The sequence below is a fragment of the Rhinolophus sinicus genome, linkage group LG06 (genome assembly GCF_036562045.2).
Source record: "Rhinolophus sinicus isolate RSC01 linkage group LG06, ASM3656204v1, whole genome shotgun sequence".
NCBI classification, from domain to species: Eukaryota; Metazoa; Chordata; class Mammalia; order Chiroptera; family Rhinolophidae; genus Rhinolophus; species Rhinolophus sinicus.
In genome coordinates, this window is record NC_133756.1 from 56,634,227 (window position 1) to 56,654,761 (window position 20,535).

Consider the following 20,535-nt stretch of genomic DNA (forward strand, 5'->3'; position numbering starts at 1 on the left):
AGATTGATGGAGAATCAGATATGGTGCCCATCTAAGTCTGCACACTGGGTGAGGGGAGAGCTCAACAAAGGAACAATGGCTTCTGCCAGCACTTCTGTCTAGGAGAAAGCTGCCCCTCCATCTATCAACCTGAAGCCAGACAATTTAGTTGCTCTCGGTATGTCCCTGGCATCTTTTGTACTGCTACCCCAGTGCTAGAACTCAGAACAAGTGAATCCATCAGTGAGTTAAGTTTGTATACAGGCCCTTTGAGGAATGCTTGGGACTCCAGCTGCCATATTTCTCACTCGGCACAATGTCCACTGGTTTTCACAGCCAGAAGTAATAGGGCCTTCTCTTTCCAGCACTGAAACCTTGGGCTGAGGAGTCTGCTGTGAGGCTGGAACCCCTTGCTCCTCAGGAGGGATCTCCACAGTTGAGATACCGCTCCAGATTTTTAACTGTCACACATGGGTGTGGGACCAGCCCGTTCTGCATCTGTGCCCCTCCTGTCTGTCTCTATGTGGCTTCTTCTGTTTACCCTTCATTATAGGTCTTCTGTTCAGCTAGAATTCAGGTGATCCTCAATGATGGCTGTTCTATAGTTTAGTTGTAATTTTGATGTGATCATGAGAGCAGGCAAGCACAGAGTTTACCTACTCTGCCATCGTTCCCTTTTCTTAATAACTTCAATCAGTGCTTTATACCATGGGTAATACATAATCAAATCCCACTGAACTATATGGTTAAAATAAGTGGATTTTATTTTGTGTTAAGTATGACTCAGTTAAATAGGAAATCCAGCTATTAAATTATTGCATAAAACACTCATTCCACCAACTTGAGAGCCCAGGAATATTTTCATGAATATCATGATTTTGTTGACTTCATATAGGATTGTTCATTATGCATTAAGGAATAATAACAGCATTTGTTGAGTGCCTACTGTCTTATAAACACTGTGCCAATTGTCAAGGTTGCCAATATAATTAAGATCGATTTCTGTTGTCTTTCTGCTTGACATGCCACCTTACAGGGCTGCAGCTATGCTTGGCTACAATGCCAGATGGAACGAAATCCCAAACTGCATATTGCTTGAGAGTAATGCCATTTATAAACAGAATTATGCAGACAGTGGTTAGGCAAGCATTTGTTATTACAACAATTTAAAAAGTCTGCAAGTACACATTCACCTGTGCTTTTTGCAATTTTTACTCATTCTAAGCTTCTTTGGGGATCCTGAGAATAAACACATACTTTTTGTTTGGTCATCCCATGTAGAAAATTTGGATCTTAGTGATTTTGAAATTATCTTTATCCTCAAGCAAAGAACTTTGAGCTCACAAGTCCTATGCCCAGTAAGTTGATTCTAAGTCTGGGTTTGTGTGATATGACTATGATGATTGACTTTGCTAGAAACAATATTGGTAAAATGTGAGAGATTACCCAGATGAAGGATTACTCCTAAACAATGATCAATTAAACAAGCGAAAACCAGACATGTAAGTTTATTTATTGCAGAGATAGGTCAGAAAAATCTTTATATGTTTCTCAATGCCAATATTGATTGACCTGAATTTTTATATTTAGTCAATTAAAGCACAATTTTTATATATAAATACTAAAGTCAGGTTTCTTTTTTGCAGTGAGAGATTTCTAAATATGTTAATTAAATTTTATGAGATATACAATGACAAATGAAATGAATATGGATTAAAATGAGAGTTGGAGATAAAAATGCAAATGTAATGAGCTGATTCTTTTTATATGGATCAGAAAGAAATAGATAATGTTAACACCAAGATAAGAGAGATGAAAAACATTTATTTTAAAATTAACATTAGTGTTTTTGAATGCTTGTCTGTGGATAAAGTGTTCTCCAGTAATAACTTGGTTTAGTAGGGAAAAAGGTTGGAGAGAAAAAAGGAAATGAGTTTAAAGGAAATTATGTAAATCATCTGTATACCTATTAAAGATATTTCTAAGTTTAGGAGATTTGAAAGAAAAAATATGGAGGATATGACAAATGCAACTAGTAGATACCACATCCATCTTGTTTCCTTTTTCTTTACTTCCTGTAATTCATGGAATGTTTAGAAAGTCTGTAACAACAAAAAGTATATTAAAGAAAAAAATGTTAACCACACTAATGCATCAGCATGATTATGCTTTTGTGTTTCAATGTATGAATTCTATTATTAAATGCATATTACAAATGTGCTATGCCCAGAATATGGACAATATTCTGTCAACAAACAAAATTCAACCAAGTAAATTTGAAGATTTAATTAGCTTTATTAAGTGATTCTGGAATTGGGTGTCATCCCTTCTAACAACTGGAAGGGTACTCTGACGGGTTGTGAAAAATAGAAGGTTTTATAGGAAAACGGGACAAGGGAGCTATTCGCAAAAGGAAAAAAAAAAAAGATTATTTTCAGTCCAGTACATTTTCTGTTCAGGGAAGGGAAAGCAAGTATTTTATTATGCAAACTGCCTCTTCTTTCTCTGAAGGATGGAGAGGGCCCATGCGACAGATTGCCTTAGTGGTACTTGACCAGAAAAGTTTCAGACTAGTTGATTAAGATCACATTTCTGGTGAAGGAGAAAACTGCTATTAGGTCAGGTAGTAAATCTAGGTTTGATATCATGAGCTTTGGCACAAGTGATACCTGTGGTTTTTTTCTTTAATAATTTTATCATATGAATAAACTCTATTTTATTTAAACATTTCCTTACTTTTACTATACAGGTTACTGCAATATATCTCTAAAATAAATAATATCTCAACCAAGATCTTTGTATCTAAATCTGTGTATGTCACTGATCATTTCCTTAACAGCACCTCCTAAAATTGTGGTTATTTGGTAAAAGAGAACCGTTATTTTAAAGGCTTTTAACTGCATTTCCAATTGTTTTCCATAAAGGTTTTTAACAATTATAACCTCATCAGTAATATGTAAGCATGTATATCTCACCAGGTCCTTGCTAATAATATGCGTTGACATCTTTTCATATCTTAAAACCTAATTGTCATGTAAATTTTATTAGTTCAATTAGCTGTGAAGATAAATGTTTTTCCATGTTATGCCATTTGTAATACTTTATAAATCATCTATTTCAGTTCTGTCCTATAGAAATAAAAAAAGAGTCATGTATTTCATTTTAAATGTTCCAGTAGTCATGTTAAAACAAAATGTGGAAAATTAATTTTAGGAATTTAGTTGATTTAGCACAAGTACCATTTCAACATGTAATCAATATAAAAATTATTAATGAAAAAAAATTTAAATTATACGAGTCTTTGAAATCTGGTGTGTATGTGACAGCATATCTTAATTAGGGATGATCACATTAGAAGTGCTCAATACTCCCACTTGACTAGGGAATACCTATTGGACAGAGCAGTAATGCGGGTGATCTATTCTGAGAATTTCCATGTATTCTTCAGAGACAAGAAAATTGGTTTAGAAGTGTCAAAAGAGGGACAGTAAAATAGTCAGTTTCTATTGTACGTGAGATTTCCTTACCTGATCATGCCTCTTATTTTTGCAAATAAGGTGAGAATAGATTCCTCTGTCAGTAGTACAGTCATAGAAGATGAGGACCACCTCACACAGGAAGTTGAAAATGGAATCAGTGTCACAGGAAGTTGAGCTTGAGCTCAGCCATGGCACACTAAAACCCCTCAGAAAGAGAAAGTTCTTTATCGTCTTTAATATACAGAACAGCTCCACTCTCCCAAATCTCTAACCCACCCTGTACTCTTAAATCATCATGAATTAGGGAGTGTGGAGAGGTCTTCTCTAACATAATCCATTCTCTAACAAAGCATTTGAAATTTTATATAGAAGTAACCTTTGCTGTGTTGAACCATACCAATGGTTAAGGAGCCTTGATTTTTCCCATCTATTTTGCAGCATTCATTAAAATTTCCATTGGTCCCTCTGTATTTTAAAAAATAACTAGTGAAGTTATTTTTGTTGAATAGACACAGTATATTTGAAATTTCTCTCTCTCTCTCTCTCTCTTTCTATCTATCTATCATCTATCTATCTATCTATATATATACATACATATATATATACATTTATATGTGTATAATCTCCATATACATAAGTACAGTATGTTTATACATGGATTTACATACAAGATATATGTAATATTCTTGTTAGTCATGTAACAATTATAATACTTAAAGCTTAATTATTAAAATGATAAACTATTGAAATAGAGCATTGTATAAATTACTTACATGAGAGATAATATGTTTTGTGAGCATGGATTAAATTTTGGTTAGAGTAAAATGTTGCTTCCTGGAAGGGCTTGAGAAACGTTTTCTGACTGAACATAGGAGACACCTCCCTGAATGCGGCACCTCGAGGAGACCTGAGGGGATGTTACCAAACTCAAGGGGTTCATTTTCCTGCTGCATCAAAGCCAAATGAGACAGGAACAGGAGTTTGCAGCAAAGAAAATAGAGGATGTAAGAAAATGTCACCAAACCTGGATACATAGGTGAGCTACTGCTCTGAAGACCTGGCTTACCGATGGCCTCTATGGGATAGGTTGTATATGGAAAAAAACCATTAGTCACGGTAGCTAAGGGAGTTGGGGTCACGGCCTCTACTGATTTGTCGGGGAGTCAGTTGATCATTGCATCAGGGTCTGATGTGAGTCATGATGCTATGTCTGATTTCAAGGGGGTGTGGCTGGTAGGGTCCTTCTGCCTTTATGGGTCTGGAGCTGAAACACAACTGAGGTCAAGACGATATCTTCAGTTTGACCAAAACACTGTTTCTGTGGTCAACAGTCCTGTGGCGTTGTTGCTAAAACTGTTTGATGCTGACCAGAATCTGATGTCCTCAGGGCGTAATGATTAAGGAAGTGGACATGGCAGTATATGCAAAGGAGGAAGGATAAGGAAAGAAAAGAAGCAAGTGAGTCACGGGTGCTATTACACTAGATAAATAAGGCCAGTTTGAATCAAGGAGAAAGAAAAGAGAAAAAATCATTTTAAAGAGGGGAAGTTTTTTGCACGGTTACCTCAGGCTAAAGGTACTAGGTGTGCTTTGCCCTGTGCTGTCAGAGACATGGGGCATGGAAAAGAAGCGGTAGTTTGATATATTTGCTGATCCTTGAATCATATGACTTTCAGGGGTGTCTGTTCCTGTCTCTGGTCCTGTTTGTGTAACTGTGGCCATCAGAGACAGTTTATTGAACGCAAGATGAGGCACACTTCACTTTTCTTTGCTTTGTAGTCTCAAGAATGCCTCTGTAGAATCTCTTCCTAGGCCTGGAGTTCCCGCTTGTATTGTCTTTTCTTCCAGGCATAAAGTCTAAGCTGAGCCTCAGTTTCTCTCTGGATCTGGTCAATGGCTATAGGAGCTCCTGAGTTTCAGCCCCCCATTCTGCATAAAAACAGCTCTGCTTTCTTTTGGGTAGGGGCTTTGCACAGAGACTGATGTTCATTTTGTTTCCTGAAGAGGACAAGTGTTTCCTTTACCTTTTCTCCTGGTATAAAGGCAAAGAAAGAGCTCCCCTATCTTTCCAAAGTGACTTTCTTGAGACTTTCCTATGGCAGGAGCTGGACGAACTTGCTCACAGGGTGTCTGTTATATGTCTGGCTTGGGCTCGGTGTGTTTTCCTTCTAGCTTAAGGGATTCCCAACCCTGCGGCACCTCCTCCATGCCTTCCTGCTTTGGGTCCTCTAGGGTCATTTCCTTCTTGAATCCGGGCTAAATTCTTGTCCATCTTGAGGCCAGGAGCTTAGGGTTCTGGGGCTCCTGCTGCCACGAGCTGCTCCCTGTGTACCCCATGTAGACTTTTAGCGCCTTAGAAACTGACATTTTCTCATTAGCTGTACTCTGGGGATGGGACTATAGAACATTAGGAGTTAAGCTACCTGACACAAAGTAGCTTAAATTCAATGAGACAGCCTTGAGGCTCTATCTTTAGTTTGACTCACCAGAAAGCTGCTCTGTATGGTTTGGCTGTGCTGGTTCTTGGACAACAAATATTCTCTCTTGCAGAGGGCATTCTCTGGCCACTGGAGCCCTGAGATTATGCAGACCCAAGTTAGCTTGTAGGGGTTTTCAGGTCCCTGGCTTCCAAGGGATCTCTTAACAGTGATTGAAAAGTGGGGGTTTCTGTCTGGCCTTCTCACTGTGCTCTGCCCCTTTGAGGAATTTCAAAATTGATGCATCCTATTTGTTGGAATGTTGTACTTCCATGCTATGGCACTACTCCCTCTTTTATCCAACTTTGTTCAATTTCTGCTGTTGCCTGACTTGACAGCTCTAGGCTTTATCTATTGGTCACCACTACGCTCGGAATGTCCATGATGTGCGTACAAAGGGCTGAAAATGAGTCTGTTATGCTTAGTTGTCTGAACGGCCTCTGTGCTCAAGACCAATATCAGAGGATGACTGTTTCATGATCTTATGAACGTGCTTGTCTATACGTAAGAGTCAGAAAGAGGGCTTTCCAGGACGGGGATGAAATTATGGGGGGATTGTCTAGTCTCCTTGACTTGCCTAAGGTGCCTTCCCTTAGGGTAAGAAACTGGGCACACTTGGCTATGAAATCAGCCCCAGAACATGGGTAGCTGGGAGGGAAAGGCAACTAGGAAGAGCCCCACATTGTGCCTTTTTCAACCTAAAGACACAAAGAGGTTATAGAACTTTGTGAGGCAGGACCTGCGCTTCGTTGCTTGACCTTATCATACGTACTCCTAGTACTTATCAGGTACCTGGATCAAGGAAGGAAGGCTCCCAAGAGATAGTCAGGAAATATGCCCATGCCATCAAATGTGTCAAAATTTTGGTTTCCAAGTGGGTATTGGATATTCCAGAAGGGGACAATGTGTAGATGGCAGCAATCCATGAACAACACATACATAAATTCTATCCTGATTGATCTGCCCAGATTTATTTAAATTTATGTTTAGGGTGTTTTCTGGTTGCTTCTGGTCCTGGTGCTTCCTTGAGTCCTTTGATAAGAAATGATGAGGGTCTTTCCCTGAGAGCTCCCCACATCTTCGCTTTTTTGTCTCCTGCAGAAAATGATCCCACTGTACCTTCACCAGCTGGCTTTCTGAAGTTATGTTTTGGTCTTTTCTTCAGGGTATGCCCTAGACACTTCCGTCATTCATTTCATAATTGGAATTTGCTTGGCTTTTACATGGAAGCTTCCTGGATGTCTCCATGAAAGTTTCCTTAGAGCCTTGCTGCACTGACTTTTCAACCCAGAGGGCCAGGGAGTCTACGTTTGTCCTTTAGCTGGGCTGATTACTAATGGAAAATCTCCAGGAAAGATAGACTGGCCTCCCGGAACAGGGGCCTGGGAGGCCAGGTTGTAGTGGGCCAGGTTAGAACTTATAGGACGAAAGGCTTCTTGAGATCTTTAGATCACAGAGGGTAAATCTCACAAACTTTCCAGATGCTTTGGCAACTAGTGTCATTCAGTTGTTGAATTTGCCTATGTAAGAAATAAGAAATGTCCAAACCTGTAGAGAATTGTTAACAGATTGTACATGAGCCAAAATGATGACATGCGTATGCCAGGGGTGATAGATGTGAGGGGGCAGGGTCAACAAAGGTGAAGGGATTATGAAGTACAAATTGGTAGTTAACAAATAAGTACAAATTGGTAGTCATGAGGATGTAAAGTGTAGCATAAGAGATACAGTCAATAATATGGTAATAACTGTATTGTGCCAGATGGGTACTAGACTAGTCAGGGGATCACTTTATACATAATGTAAATGTCTCACTACTGTGTTATGCACCTGAAATTAATATAAAATAATACTGAATGTCAACTGTAATTGAAAAAAATTTAAAAGGGGGTAAAATGTGAAGGAGAATAAGAGGTTCAAATTTTCAGGTATAAAACAAGTAAGTTTGTAATATACAGCATAGGGAAATTGTTTGTAATATACAGCATATGGAATATAGCCAATAATATTGTGATAGTATAGTACAGTGTCAGATGGTTGCTGGACTTTCATGTTGATCACTTCCTTAGGTATATAAATGCTGAATAACTATGGTGTACACTTGAAACTATTATAATATTGTATGTTTGCTATATTTTAATTAAAATGTCTTAGAAAAAGAAATTAAGGAGGGAATGTAAGGAAGATTACCTGGAAGTGGGACAAAACAAGGCAGGGAATGGAATACTGGGTAGTTAACAAGGTTATGTGTTCTCTTGAGGGTGGTTTTGGTAATTTCAAAGGTGTGTTAACCTAGCTGCACAGAAACAATGGACAGGGCTGCTTAAGGCAAAGGTAAACCTTTTAGTAAAAACTTATATGCCTGGGGCATGACAACCCACCATGGACTGCCCAGTTAGGAATTTATGATGAGATCACCCTGTGAGGTTACTTTCCATAAGATCCCTTTTTTCATCCACAAATTTTATTCCCAATTACAGATGGTACCTCATTATAAGCTCCAGGGAAGTACACACCACAGGCCAAAATTTGGTTTGGAGAAGAAGGTAGCCAAAGAGGTAGAGAGGACTGAAGTTGACTCTGGGACTAAATCTGAGCCTGGGGCAGGGGCTGGGTTCCGGGAGGAGAGAAGAATTTATTCATCCTTAAAAAGGAATGAACCTCCATGGACATTGAAGACATGCTAAGTGAAATAAATGAACTGGACAGAAAATAGCAAATATCGTATGACTCCACTTATATGATGAGGTAATTAGAATAGGCACGTTCATAGAGACAGAAAGTAGAAGAGATGTTACCAGGTGCTGAAAGGAGAAGGAATGGAGGAGGGTTACTGTTTTATGGGTACAGAGTTCTAGTATGGGATAAAAACAGTTCTGGAAATGGATAATGGTAATAGATACATTACAATCTGAATGTACTTACTGTCACTGAATTGTATACCTAAAAATGGTGAAAATGGTAAGTTTTATGTTATATGTATGTATATATATATATATATGTATGTATGTATATATGTATATATATTTATGACAATAAAAAATATAAGATAGTCGTCCACCATCTGAAGCACATGGAAGCACTTCATGCTTTAAGACTTCTAGACCCTCATGGCTGAACTACAGAACACACACAGAGCTCTTAAAGGTGGAAGAGAAGATAAAAGAGGGAGAGGAGTCTGTCATCCCTCCTCCTGCCATCCAGCCAAGAAATGCCATCTGCTACACTTTTTGGGCCTTCTAAATCTTCCCACTCATCTCTGGGCTTCCCTATTTTCCAATTTCATCCTTTCATTGTGTCATATATTGACCTTTGTGAAAATTTTCTATTTATTCCACCTCTATCCCAGATAGTACCTTGGTCCCCCTTGGAGGTTACCAGTTAGAGATCTCAGCTTGCACCTTACCAAGTCCACAGTTTTTAAAAGACTTAATTATCTCTAGAAATTTTGCTAATTCCCAGATATTTACTCTCCAGCCTCTCCTTTGTCCTCAACTCCAGCTTCCCCAATAGTATGTTTTTACCTTAAATCAACCCATACATGGTGCTTTAATTACCCCCAAATAATCCTTATTGATGGAAAAGAATTAGTGAGAAATGTAACACTTATTAAAGCACTGTAAGGTTGAAAAAGAAAGAGACAGGTGCATAAAAAACAGCATGATAAACTACTTAAAAATATGAAAAATTATTATTTCTTATGTCGCAAAGTCCTTTTGGAATTACTGTGTCATTGAGGGCCCTCCAATCCTACCCTTGCAGCTATGCAGGGCCTCATCTCACCCATCCCTTTCACCTCTTCCTCTAAACTCATCTTCACGATGACTCCTCCAGGTAGCATATATTTATTTTTCATTGACTGGAGAGAGAAATTGAGCTCTTCCAAATTTCTACTCAACCTGTACTCCCCAAACCATCCTCCCTTAAGAGCCTTCTTTTCCCCTGTAGATTTCTTTTTTTTATTTTTGTATATTATTTTGTTACACCTTTATTAAGATGTACACCACAAAATTTACTCTTTAAAATTTGGTTTTTAATATATTCCCTTCTTTCACTTATAACATCACTTTTTAACATAATCCAACCTCTTACAAAAGCAGTTAGCATCATACATAGCAATATATACAATATATTTTGTTTCAAATCACATCCATTGCTACTCTATGAAAAATATCCTGATTCATTCCTTCTACTTTCTGATTTTTACAGAAATTCCTATTTGCCTTTTTATATTATTAAAAAATGATTAATGATATCCTTTTCATTGATGGCTTTCATGTATCTGTTTTATCTCCTTATATTAGCCCATCATGTAACAGAGTTGTAGGACTTACAACGTCATTATTAAGGTTATAAACTTGAGATTAAGCACTATATCATTTTCTTATTTTGTTTTCCTCCACCGGGGCACCCAGTTCTTCCTACCCCTGTGATGAGGCCTTATGGGATCTCCCAGCTCCTTTCTTTGCTTTTCTTCCACATCAAAATTTCTTCATGGTCTCCCATGACCTTGGGGCACACATTTCAAGTCCACACCCCTCCTGTCAGTTCTCCCTTGACTTCAAGAATTCTCTATATTCAGAGAAATCCCTATATCGATTCTTGTATCTCTTGCAATGTCCTTTGTTGGACTGCTTGTCCACCTGACTGGTATTAAAGATCTCAGGAGTCACAGATGTAAAAACACCCTACAAACCTGGTGCAAAGATAAATTCCAGACAAAGAATTTCAGGTGAAGAGAAGAAGCTATAAAAATGGCCCACCAAATATATTCTCCAATAACATGTGATTATCATAAAGAGAAGGCTAAGAAAGCTTGAGCTTAAAGAACATTAAAAATAAAATGGCAACTAAATACAGTATGTGAGTCTATCAGGTTGGTGCAAAAGTAGTTGTGGTTTAAAAGGTTAAAAATAATTGCAAAAGCCGCAATTGCTTTTGCACCAACCTAACAGACCTACACTATACAATACGGTAGCGACTGGTTACATGTAGACTGATATTAATTAAAATAAAATAAAGTTAAAAATTCAATTTCTCAGGTACAGTAGTCACATTTTAAGTACTCATTATCTATTTGTGGCCAGTAGTTACTATGTTGGGCAGAGCAGGACTATTCATATACTTAGCACTTTTACTCTTGTAGGTTGTAACTACTTGGGGAGAATACTTGAGCTTCAATGCCAGCTTCTTAGTAAACACTTTGGTAACATATCATTGTAGCTAAAATCTCTACTCCTCAAACACTAATTTCTGTATCTGTTAAATTAGCAAATTTTACTCTTGTCAATATTTGAAATAAGAATGACTTGATATTTATTTCATTTTTCTGTTTTTTTAAAATTATTGTAAATGCAGTTTACACACACTTAACAAACAAACCAGAAACTCTTGCTTTATGTGATGAAAATGAATGGCCAATAAGGAGAATAATGTCACCATAAATTCAACAATGTTAATGGGATTTTGTAGTTGTGTTTACCAATAAAAGGAAATTTTTAAATTGACACACTTAGTTTTCTAATATTTTAAACCCCCTTGAAATTCTTAAAACAAATGTATGCTCCAAGACGTTATTTTTTATGGAATGGTCTTGTTTTAGCAAGAAAACCAAGGAGTGAACTTAGAAAAATGTACAAAAATTCTTTCTTTTTTGTAATTAAAATTTATTGAGGTGACAATGGTCAGTAAAATTACATAGGCTTGAAGTGTACAATTCTGTAATACATCATCTATATATCACATTGTGTGTTCACCACCCAGAGGCAGTTCTCCTTCCATCACCATATATTTGACCCCATTTGCCCTCATCTCCCAGTCCCCTCCCCATTACCATCTGGTAACCATTAAACTATTGCATGCATCTATGAATTTTTGTTTCTTTCTTTCTTTGTCTTGTTCGTTTGTTGCTTTCAGTTTTAATCCCACATATCAGTGAAATCATATGATTCTTGACTTTTTCTGTCTGACTTATTTCACTTAGCATGATATTCTCAAGATCCATCCATGTTGTTGCAAATGACACTATTTCATCTTTTCTTAAGAGAGAGTAGTATTCCGTTGTATATATGTCCCACATCTTCTTTATCCAATCATCTATCGAAGGACCTTTTGGTTGCTTCCATGTCTTTTTAAATTTAATTTGTCTGGCCCTGTGTGAAAATATTTATCTACTGTTATGTAATCTACATGTTATATTAGTGTTGTGTATCCTAATAAATTAAAGCAATTATATTGCATGAAGTGCACAGATGTCTAATTTTAAGGAGTAATCATTTTGCTCTTATCATCTATACATCAGAATCAAATCCAGTGCATATTCTGGCTTTTGGTAATAGTAAACGTTTTTGATTGGCCACCATAAGTAAAACTGCAATGAAAATCGGATTCTTTCTTATCGCAATGGTCTTGTCTATGATCTCCGGTTCTCTTTAATAAACAGCGTGTGCTCAATAGTCAACATGCCTGGAAGACATTTATCTAACAAATATCATTTTAAAATGTTTGGAGGCACTGGAGAAAAACTCAATCAAAAAGAAAACAAACGCAGTGTTAATTTGGGTTTCAGTGTCAGTTAATGCAATTTTTGAAGGCGGTTGCTCTGTTGGATTCTCTGGGAGTTTCTTGGGTAATGACCAAATAAGTTCTGAAAGCGGAGTGGAAGAGGCCCTCATTATTGGGGTAATGTATCATCCTGCAACAGCAATCAACTAGTCTTGTCATAGCTCTGATTAAACAAACTTTTTTGGGAATTTAAACTCCCACAAATCATAGATTTTAATTAAAAGAAATTGGTAATTTGAATAGAAATGTATTAATCAATACCTTGGAGTCCATCAGCTTTATTTTTGATGTATAGATTTCAAAATATGTATGATTAGATTACAGTATTGATTTTGAATTTTTTTCCTTGGGCATCTATATGGGCATACCATATACTATCTGCTCAATAAATGTTGAATAAGTAAATAAATTAGTCAATTTTTAAAAATTTGCTTTTGGATATGAAAATACAATCAAACCTAACATGCCTCTAGGAGCAATTTCAGCAAAATACCACATGATGGGGTTGCTATTCTATGAACAAGGACTTCTAAAAAGAAAATACCTTTGCTGTATTTCTGGTTAGGGTGAACTAATTTAGGGACCGGTAGGAAAGAAAACTCAAAAGTTCTCAAAAAAAGACCACCTTTGTTTTCTGAGTTGTGTAATCGTTGTATACAAGTGAGTTGTATAATCGTTTAAAGTAGATGCCTTAAAAATATACTAGAGAAGTAACTCTCAAATGTGGATCAGATCCGAATTACCTAAGACTTTTTAAAAACAACATATCCTTTTGCCTCATCTTGGACCTTCTTAATCATAAATACTTGTAGTAGATATGAGGACCCATATTCAAAAACATACCAAAAAAACACCTCAGTTCACTCTCTTTCTCAGCTAGAACTGAGACTCTAAGCCAGTAGAATATATTAGTAAGTTTATTAAATTTTAACAGTTATATATGATACGTTAGAAGGAATTGTGTGAATTGTTTAGTAGCAAAAGAAAGACATTTCCAATAGGATGAGAGACAAAATAAAGATAGGTAAAATGAATGTGATGGTTCAGAAGTTATACAAATGGGGGACCATATAGTGTATGCACAGCCATTTCTGTAACTATCTATGGTTCTTAATATTATAATTCTTTTAATGCACATTATAGTTGTTGACATTCATAATGATTCCATTAAGTCAATTGTTTCCAAAATGCTGTATAATACATTTTCAAAGGTCCCTACAAAAACAAAAACCACAACCACCAATGAAAAAAGAAAGAAAAAAAAAGCCTTCAACGAATCATCTCTTCTACTCCCCAACATTGTAGTTTACTATACAGCCTCTTCAGTGATAAATTTTGTCTGCTTTCTATTTTGAACATTTGTTTATACATTTCTGAATAATAAGTACAGTGTCTATATCTTACTTCTATTTTCTTTTTTGTGTGTGTTTAACACAGTGTTTTACCAAAAATAGATATTTGATTTAGTTGACTTCAAATGAAGCTCAGATAGCTGAAAAATTCGTTCATAAGTAATTCTCCTGAAATATCTAAGAATTGAGGCTTATTTATTGTTGTTTGTTTTTATTATATGGGGAGGAAAGGAAATGATATGAAATGACTTCTCTAGAAGTTGTCTAGCTAGGATTCTTTCCTTTGTCTCATTGACATGACTCTAAACCTTGATATTATGTCTGAACTATATCAAATAATTGCTTTAATTTATTAGGATATGCAACACTAGCTTAACATGTAAGTTATATAACAGTAGATAAATATTTTCAAAAAGTGCCAGACAAATTGAATTAAAAAAAAAAAAAAGAAAAGGGTGACTTCCCAAATGTATTACATGCTATGAAAAATATACCAGACTTTAAGAGGATCTATATTATAATGTTCCTCAGTATTGAATAGTAAATTAACCCTCCTAATTTTTGAGTACAGTATTTGGATGAAGAATCTGTACCCAGAGACAAAAGATAATCCAAAATTTATTTTCACACTTTCCTCCCAATTTTTGTTCTACTGATGTTAAAATTGCCTGGAGATAGAAAATTCAGTCAGATTAACTTCATTTAAAAACTGATCAGCGTAGGATTTATGCATGACTCTTATTTTGCTAAGATATAATTAATGATGGGAAAAGACAATGAACATGTGATAGAAGGAAATCATTCCATTGGTTTTTGATTATTTTTTCCGGATATGCTGGGTAGTACATACTTGTACATTTTAGGTAAAAAGGAATTTCAATTTACAAATTTAATTCCACCAATCTATTATATTGTAGACCTAAAATGTGATCTGTTCAAATATTTTGTTTCATTATCTTTAATTAAAATCTATTTTATGATAGATAATTTGTCATGACCTTAATCAGCACGTGGCAAAAATTATACTGAAGTTTTAATTTTCTACTTATAAAATCAACAGAGCTGATAAGGGTCTCCTCTCATTTTTTTCACTGACAATTTAATTAGAACTTGAAGAAATACTTTTGAGCAAACTTAAATGCAGTATTAGCTAAGATTTTGTAACATTGAAAGAATCTGCAAATATCTTCAAAGATGACCGTTTTGTAAAATTGTAATCTAAATGTCTATAAATGCTAATAAGGCATCTCTTGTTGAACTGAAGTCCTTCATTTTCAGTGTTCCAAACAATATAGTGTTTGCCTTATGTTATTTTTGAAATCAAAATGGTATTTTAAGCATTGTGCTGCTTTGTTAAGCATTATTTCTTTAATAACTGAACCCATCTATTAGAACTCCTATTCTGGTTCCTTGGGAAAGTTGAGCCAAAACTCAGACTCAGAATGCCTTTTTAATATGCATCTGAGTAATGTAATGTGATGTAATGTAATGTAATATAGTATAATATAATATATATTATATAAATGTGTGTTTTTGTGTGTGTGTGTGTGTGTGTGTGTGTGTGTGTACCTCAACCCACACCCAGAGAAACCAAAATCCTTCATACGTCTCAAGTTGGGGGAATAAAATGGGGGCCATGATGGCTGACCATTCAAAATAAAACAAAAAAGAGAAAACAAGTATTAAGGTGAAGGTTGGGATAGTGAGAAGAGAAAACTCATGGGTGTCTTCCTTAAGGAGGAAAGTTGGCTGGTAGCCCAATCACTGGAAGCAGTCATTACTTACACAGTCTGATTTGAAGGGTCTGTGAAGGCTACTTCCCACCAAATAGTTTACTGTTCTGTTACTTATGCTTAAAATGTGAGCATTTACTTGGTGCAAGACACTGTCTAGTATGGATGGGTAGAGTAGTTTAAAAAAAAGACGAGAAACTATTTTTAAAGAGATTAAATTTTAAAGAAATTAGTGACATAACAGAATTTTCAAAAAGTTAAGTTCCCCTAAGTATTTCTCTTTTTCTTTTGGAAGAAATCATCATTATTTAAGAAAATACCTGAGTAAAACTTTGGGATTGAAGCTGAGACCCTGAAACAAATATTAGTGTATAAGTAAACTAAGCAATATTTTAATGGTTTTATCTGAGAAATGTGTGAGAATTTGAATGTGGATGAAGAGAGCACCAAGACAGCAGCGTATCACAATGGTTGGCTCAAAGATTTTAATCAAATTTAATTGAAATTGTTTGTATTTCTGGGCTTTTTTAAAAAAACACACAACTCACTGTCTCACTAAGTATCCAAATCTATTATGCATTCCAGTTTTTCACAAGCTTCTACATCTGCATATGGCATGTAAATGAAAAACTGAAGCTTTTCTGTGATACACAAGTTATGAACTGAATGGTTTTATTAGAGTGAGGACTCAGAATAGGTCATGTGATCATGAGTGAATAACCCTGCTGGGAATTCATAGAAAACTTGGAGAGAGATTCATTCCCAAAGTGCCTAGAATACGAGCTTATTTAGCTCTTAATTATCAGATAGACTACAGTTTATATTTGGGTTGAAATAACATACAGTTTCTGAGCTACTATAGTACAATACTGTTTCTTGGGCACATTATATAGCATCACTCTTAATATTCACAATGACCTTATGAAGTAGATATTATTTCCTTTTTTAGACATGGTTCAAAAATTTCAGACATTTGTTCAAAATCACACACCTACTGACTATTAAAATCCAGATTTAAACCCAATTCTGATTCCCAAGCTATTCTTTCCTCTACACCACATATATGACTTTATTTAGAGATCACATAAGCATGTATATTTTAATTTGTGTTATACGTAGCAGTGGATTTAAAAAAAACAAAATGATAAAATGTGTCGTGCAAAGTTAATTAGGAAAGGGTGACCGCATGCAACAAAAAGAGACCCGTGTGAGGTCATGGAGGTGTACAAGCATACCTGGAGTGATGGGGGCAAGAGAGTAAGAACAGCAGGAACTGAAAAATCAGGGGGAAGGGCATTGAGATTCAACTGCATAATTTTGCCAAGGATCCAGCCCTGTGGCTTAATTCCTTGTCTGGTCATAGGATTGACGAACTGCGTGACCTTCTCTACTCAGGAGGCCCCTAGTTGAATTCATAGTTGGAGGTGTAAATCATAAAACATAGAGAAAGTTTCTAAAAATCTTTTTCCCCTCAAATTGACAAAAGGGCTGAGGTACAAAGGTCAGCCTTTATTGTTGCAGTAACAAAGCTCCTATTTATTTTCAATTAGTTGGCTGAGAGCCAGCAGGTGGTGATGAATGATAGCCTTTGAGGAGAAGAAACATGTTGGACCAGGCTGTCCAGCCTGAGCCCATTTAGATGGACATGCCTTTGAGGTGATGCATATAGGCTAGGGTCATGACTGCTCACCGACCCTTTAAAAGCCTTCACAGGAGGGTTTGCTTTCAATGGACAATGAGAGAGAAACATACTTTGCAACTTTTCAGCCCATAGTCAGTTTCCAGAGTTCTATCTTAGAAGAAGAAAGAAAAGACACAGAAAGAGGAGGCAGCACATACAATGATAGAAAATTGTTCAAAATTAATTTGAAAGGTTAATTGAATTTAATTGGATGAGCTGCTAGACATGAGTCAAAATCTAAAGCTTTTTATCCTCCTCTTTAAACATCCTCAAAGATTCTCCTAAAATTTGGATTCACCTCGGCCATTGCAGCTCACGCAGTTGAATATAGTTGAATGCACTCCCTTCGGCAGTCTGTCTCTGGGTTGAGCAGACAATATATACATAGAATTACAAAATCATAATGAAGGCACATTGGGAGGCCATCCATTCATTCTTACCTAAACCATCCCCAAACTGATTATAGGTTGCTTTTCAATGCAATCAAATCTTATCAGATGCTGACTGTCTTTTGCAGTAAAGTAAGTGCTTTAACCATTCTGTCACCTAGAAATATATTCAATGTGTTTATATCATCAGCTTCATACCTGCTATTCATTTACCCATGCACTTGTTATATGTCTGCACTAGTTAAAGCCCTGCAAGGCATGGTTTATGGCTACTAATTTCCTCTTCACAACACATGCAAAGCACTTTTTTTTTATGTAAGCACTTCTCTGCAGAGTGATAATGCAGGAAGATAATTACTTCAGCAATTCGGTTTGTTGTGGTCACAACAGTGTTATGCAACAAATTATCCCCAAATTCAGAGTCTGGAAACAACCATCATTTATTGTCACTCTTCCACCTGCAGTGCAGCCAGGGGCTGGCTGATTTAGCCTGGGCTTAGCTAGCTTGGCCTCTAAGCTGCAGACTGGGGTCAGGTTGGCCTCACATGACCCTCATCTTCCTTAGACCAGTGGGCAAACCAGGCAAGTTCTTTTCATTGTGAGCTAAGAATCACAAAAGATCAAGCCAAACTATTCAAACACATTTCCCCAACGTTTTATTATAAACAATTCAAATACATGGAAAAGATAAAGCAACTGGACACCGAAACCCCATGGAAGTACCACTAGGGTTGTACTATTAATATTTAGCTATATTTGCTTTACCACATATATGTCCAACTTACACCTCTCTCTCTCCAACCATTAATCCACCTTATTTTTAAACCTGTCAGAATAAATTACAGATAGCAGAATATTTCACATCTAAACATGTAAGACTGCATATCATTGTCAAAAGTTTAATTTTTGTTTATATTTTAGCTACAACTTATATACAGTGAATAAACAAATATTAAGCATACCTTTTTAGGAGTTTAGATGAATGTAGACACAAGTGTAATATACCCCTATCGAGTCACAGAGCATCATAATGACCACAGAAAATTCCCTCGTGCCATTTCATAGTATGTCCTCATGTTCCAGGCCTCAAAAGCAATCACCATTCTGATTTTATTTATTTAGTATAGTTTAGCCTGTTTTAGAACTTCATATACATAGGAAATCAAATGTGTAGGCTTGTTTAACTTAGCATACCTTTTTAACATTCTTATATATTTGCATAATCAATAGTTTCTTTTTATTGCTGACTAGTATTACATTGTGTGAATACGCCAGTGTGTTTATCCATTCTCCTGTTGATGGATGTGTGAATTCTTTCCAGTTTTTTTACTATTTTGAACAAAACTCCTAGGATCATCCTTATAGATCTCTTTTTGTGAACATATCCTCTTTCATTTGAGTAAATACATAAGAGTGAAATAGCTGGTAAGTTTATGTTATGATTTAAAATGTTTCCACCGATTCTTTAACACTCCTTTCTTCAACAGTTAGAACCTAATTCCACTTGCTTTCAGTGTAGGCAGGACTTAGATTCTTGATTTAAGAAATAGAATATGGAAGACTATAGAACTGTGACAGTGCCTGGCTTCAGAGACTGAGTCAGACAAGGCATTTTGACTTTCTCTTCCCTCTCTCTTGGATCACTCATTCTCGGGAAAGCCAGCTGACATATTATAAGGACACTTAAGCAGTATAAATAAGTAAAAATAAAGAAGTAAAAATAATTTATTTCCAACAGCTTGCAAGTAACTGAGCCATAAGTGTGGGTCATCTTAGAAGTGGGTACTACAGCCCCTCTCAGGCCTTCAGATGACAGAAGCCCTAGTGCACACCGGACCAAAACTTCTTAAGAGACCCAGCTAAGTTACCCCTGAATTTCTGACGCATAGAAACTATGAGGTAATACATAATTATCCACTTAGTTTTAAGCCATGACGTTTTGGGCCATTTTCTATGCAGTGGTAAATAACTAACACAGATTTTGTTACTATGGGTTCCAGCTTGTCCTTGTTCTCCTTCATTTTGTGTTCACCTTTCATTCTCGATTACCTGCCCTGTAGACTTATGCTAAAGACAAATGCCTTACAGAAATTGTTTAACCTGCTCTCACAGTGGCATAGGGTCAAATTGTTCTAATGGTACTTCTTCTCTAATTGTACTTTGACTGATACACAATTTGTTAACAAGATGGTTCCATAGGGGCAAAATCTTAAGCATGAGTTCTATTAATTGTTTCTGGGTTATTTGTAGTTGATTCTCTAAGCAGATTACACATAGACATTAATGACTCTATTTATAAATAGATGAAGGTGACATTGCTAGCCCATGCCATCCAGTGGCAATGGAGTTATTGAAATTATTAATACTTGTAACACTATAATCAAGTGCCTATTGAAGAAAAGTTTTTGGCTGACCAGGTGTTTCCTGGTATAGAATATTTGTGTGTGTGTAAAACTAAGGAGTATGGTAGGGGAAAATAATGAGCTCAGTGCGTTTAATTCTCATCTCAAGATCTCCATTAGAGATCTGAAAGCAACTGTGATTGCCCTAAAATAAACTTTTTCCCTCTGTAGTCACAGGGCTGAGATTTCTGAAAGTCTATTCCTACAGATGGCTATATACTACACAAATTGGATTAATCAATTTATCAACTAATTTATCAATCCCTGCTTACAGAACTTACAATATTCTCTCCTATGGTAATTGCTTCATAAGATACTGCTGATTCTCCTGAGAACCTACCTTCATTTTTCCTCCTTGCTTGTAGACCTATAAGTAGGCTATAAAGTCCAGCAAGGCCCAAAGAGTGAGAAAAAAAGAATGTAAGAGGTATTATACACACCAACAGAATTTCATGGTGTTGCCAGTTTATATCAACAAA